Below are 4883 nucleotides of genomic sequence, written 5' to 3'. Positions count from 1 at the left end.
TATCAAAATCTTCCCTTGTTATGCACGTTATAGGTGTTGCTCTGATAGCAAATGCCTTCAGATGAGGCCAGAATACTAGACATTTTTGTTTGGTCTTATCAGGAAACTATTCCAGCGCCTTTATCAAACAAAAACTGCCCATGTCTGACTCCTTTCCAAGTCAGTGATAGCTTTTTGGAAGTGTAGTGACCAGAACATGTTCTTCAAGGGTAACATTATACTTTCTATTTTCATTCTAATACTATGCTTGGTGATGCCAAGAACACTCTGCCCTTTTTGTTGTTGTTGTTTTGTTTTGTTTTTGTTTCCTTACAGCTACAGAATCTTCAAGACCTGAGACTCCATGGTCTCTCAGAAGCAGTTCAGTCCAGCCACTACTTATTGAGCAGTTACAGAGGATACAAAAGAAGCAAAAGGCTCAGTCTTGGCAAAAGGCTCAAGTAGATACTATACTCATGAAGTCATAAACTTATGAACTTCTTATATAAAAAACAGCAACATATTACTAGGTGACAGACACTAGAATGCAAATATTTCAGAAATTTTTTAAAATCCTGTCATGCACATCCGTGTGAAGAGACCACCAAACAGGCTTTGTGTGAGCAATAAAGCTTTTTAATCACCTGGGTGCAGGCGGGCTGAGTCCGAAAAGAGAGTCAGTGAAGGGAGATAAAGGTGGGGCCGTTTTATAGGATTTGGGTAGGTAAAGGAAAATTACAGTCAAAGGGGGGTGGTTCTCTGGTGGGCAGGAGTGGGGGTCACAAAGTGCTCAGTGGGGGAGCTTTTTGAGCCAGGATGAGCCAGGAAAAGGAATTTCACAAGGTAATGTCATCACCTAAGGCAAGGACTGGCCATTTTCACTTCTTTCGTGGTGGAATGTCATCAGTTAAGGCGGGGCAGGGCATTTTCACTTCTTTTGTGATTCTTCAGTTACTTCAGGCCATCTGGGTGTACAAGTCACAGGGGATGCGATGGCTTGGCTTGGGCTCAGAGGCCTGACAAATCCAGGTGCTTTTAAAGCAAATATGTTGCTGGGATATAATAATGGTAATATAATTATTCCATAAACGGGACATACATAATAGAACGAATTCAGTGATTACTTTTCCAGTAGTTGTAGTTCAATGGTAAGATATTTGCCCAGGATCTTATTGCACATTCTCAAGGGACATACACAGGAGGAACATTCAGGCAAATACAGATGAAGATTAATAAGAAGCCTAGGTGCTCCTGGCCATGGACAGGTAGGCTATCTCACATATGAGCTGCAGGAATTTCTTCTAAATCACTGGCCTAAGGCCCAGGCCAGAGATGGCAAATACATAGCATAAGGATTCCTCTGCTTCCCAAGGCAAACATCACAGTCTTTTTCTCGCTGAGCCCAAAAATGGCCACAGAAATTTTCTCAAGTCAGACCTGCTGCTGACCATCACCAAAAATCAGCAATTGGCCTTGTAGACCTGTTTGTCAATCTGACCTCTGATCTAAGCATGGCTTAACTCATATTTCAGCCTGAGTAAAGAGGTAAAACCTCACCCATGTCCTAATAAATTATTGGGATGCTTTCTATCTTTATAACTCTAACAATCTTGAATCCGTAATAACTGCAGACAACTTATTTATGGAAGATCTTCATTTCTAAATAAAAGTGGAAGACATGGGTATAGTTTTGGTGTAATATGCCAGCTGTGTCAAGAAATACAAAGTACGCTCTGATCATGGAAAATGTCTTTCTTGAGTAACTGTATATTAAAGGCCACTCTATTAGGGTTCTCTGGAGAAACAGAACCGATAAGATTACACAGAGAGAAAGAAATTTGTTTTAAGGAATTGGTTCATGTGATTATGGACACCAGAAAGCTCTGTATCTATAGGGTAGGTCAACAGGGTAGAGACCCAAGAAGAGCTGATGTGGCTCTTCAAGTCCTAAATCTGTCAGTCTGGAGACCCAGGAAGAGTCCATGTGGCAGTTCAAATCCAAAATTGATCTGCTGACAAAATTCCTTGTTGCTCAGGGGAGGTCAATCTTTGTTCTGTAAGGCCTTCAACTGATTGACTGAGGCCCATCCACATTATGTGTGCTTTACTGAAAGTTCACCAAATTAAAATGTTAATTTCATCCAAAAAACATCCCCACAAAAACATTCAGAATGATGTTTGAGCAAATATCTGGGCATTATAGCCTAGTCAAGTTGACACATACAATTAATCTTAGGCTGTTATAAATATGAATTACTAAATGAATTATAAATCAATGTGAAAATAATGTTAGTTATTTCCAATTCATAATCAGCAAAATCTGAAATCACCTAGTATGAATGAAGTGTCTTCACAGCCACAGTGGATGATTTGGTGAGGGTGTCCTCCACCCTGGAACTTTGCTTTCCGCAAAGCTTTCATTCTTTTGGGCAAGAGTGGCCCATATAAAAGACTATGAAATGTAAACTTAACAATTGCAAGAGAGTAATATTATCTGAAATTTTACAGTCAATGTATCCAAACAAGAAAGTTTATTTATAAATCCTGTAGTAAATGCCATCAAAAGAAAAAAAATCCTGTCATCAAAGTAGCAAACTCATGCAGTCTCACTGCCAAATAGGATTAAAAAAATAAAACTTCAAACAGTATGGAAAATCAATTTTTTATTATACTGACTTTTTGTGTTTTCTTTTAAATGCTAACATATAAAAATACTGTCTAGAATAGAATCCAGAATATAAAATAACTCCTCCAAATTAATTTTTAAAAAGCAACCTAATAGAAAAAAAAGGGTACAAGATGTAACAATGAGAAAATCTACTAGTGTTCAGAGAAGTGCAACTTTCTACTATGAGATAACACTTCACATCAGAAATATTGTCAAAAATTTAAAATCCTGATATCATCAGACATTGGAGAGAAAATGGAGCAGCAGGAATCCTTCTGTACAATGAAACCACATTGGAGAACAATTTAATCACATCAAGCAAAGTAGAAGCTTCATGTACCTTCTGTCCAAGAAATTCCAATTCTAAGAAATTCATCACACCTCCACAAAGGGATATACTAAAATATTAGTAGCAGCATTTTTTTTTCCCACAATAGCCAATAAACTCCTACTCTTGGGAATAGAAGAATAAGTAAATAAGTTGTGGCATATTCACGTTATTTTTTATCTCAAAAATATTTTGCTAATGAAAAAAGTAATTGCATAAGAAAGATTTTTTAAAATATATGACAACACTCTACATTATTAATGTACAGACTGGAAGTAAGAAAATAATAAACATGGCCGGGCGCGGTGGCTCAAGCCTGTAATCCCAGTACTTTGGGAGGCCGAGGCGGGTGGATCACGAAGTCAGGAGATCGAGACCATCCTGGCTAACATGGTGAAACCCCGTCTCTACTAAAAATACAAAAAACTAGCCGGGCGTGGTGGCGGGCGCCTGTAGTCCCAGCTACTCGGAGGCTGAGGCAGGAGAATGGCGTAAACCCGGGAGGCGGAGCTTGCAGTGAGCCGAGATCGGGCCACTGCACTCCAGCCTGGGTGACAGAGCGAGACTCCGTCTCAAAAAAAAAAAAAAAAAAAAAGAAAATAATAAACATTCAATTAACCAGGGAGAGAAAGGGAAAAAAGATGAATCAGGATGGGGTTTAAAGAAGCTTCAATTAAAACTGGATTTTTTTTTTTTTTTAATTTTAAAAAGAAAACTGGGTAGGTGCAGTGGCTCATGCTTGTAACCCTAGCACTTTGGGAGGTTGAGACTGAAGGATCACTTGTGCCCAGGAGTTCAAAACCAGCCTGGGCAACTTAGCAAGGCCCATCTCTACAAAAAATAAAAAAATTAATCAGACATGGTGATGTGTGCCTATAGTCCTAGATACTTGGGAGGCTGAGGTGGGCAGATTGTTCGAGCCAGAGAGGTTGAGGCTGCAGTGAGCTGTCATTGTGCCACTGCACTCCAGCCTTGGTGGCAATGTGAGACTCTTCCTCTAAAGAAAGAAAGAAGGAAGGAAGGAAGGAAGGAAGGAAGGAAGGAAGGAAGGAAGGAAGGAAGGAAGGAAGGAAGGAAGGAAGGAAGGAAAAGAAAAGAAAGAGAAAGAAAGAAAGGAAAGGAAAGGAAAGGAAAGAAAGGAAAGAAAGAAAAGAGAAAAAGAAAAAAAGGGAAGGAAAGAAGGAAGGGAAGGAGGGAGCGGGGGAGGGAGGGAGGTAAAGAAGGAGAACTGAAGTAAATGCGGCAAAACGTTACCATATGTTGAGTCTGGGTAGTGGCTACACATGTGATTATTCAAATTTCTCTATATTTTCTGCTATTTGAAATATTGTATAATTATTTTCCAAATAATTTTTAAAGCATAAGACTTTTCTTCTGGATTTATTTGTTTTGTATAGTTAAGACAACTTTTACAAAGGAAGTAAATGCAGAAAATGTAACTGTATGGGAAATCTTTCAAATCAAGCCTTGGATTCAGGACAGAAAAGGTCATTTCTGACCTTCTCAGAATGAGGCAACAGTATTTTCTCTTCCACAGAGCTCCATTCTTTCCAGAACCAAGGACCTCTTTTTTGTATTCATTTTAGTTTTTCAAACCTCTGCCTGTAAATTGCTTCCTTTTTCCCTTCATCACCAGTGATGTGGAAGGGATTTCCTCACATTCTTTCCACAGCTCCTGTGGCTCTCTGCACGACTTCAGTCTCACAGGTGATGGGTTGATGTCAATGCCCAACATTTGACTAGATAGACAGTAAGAAAATTTGGATTCCAGGTGTAAGATTGTACTGCTCTGTGGACTGTTTTCCTAGCTATTCATGTTTTTGGATTATATTTAGGTGCCTCAATTCCCACAAGTGTAATGTGGAAATGATGCCATTTCTAACTGTAGAGGAGTACTTGGGGCATTAA

The sequence above is a fragment of the Macaca nemestrina genome, chromosome 1 (assembly GCF_043159975.1).
Source record: "Macaca nemestrina isolate mMacNem1 chromosome 1, mMacNem.hap1, whole genome shotgun sequence".
Lineage (NCBI taxonomy): Eukaryota > Metazoa > Chordata > Mammalia > Primates > Cercopithecidae > Macaca > Macaca nemestrina.
This window is presented reverse-complemented; position numbering follows the sequence as displayed.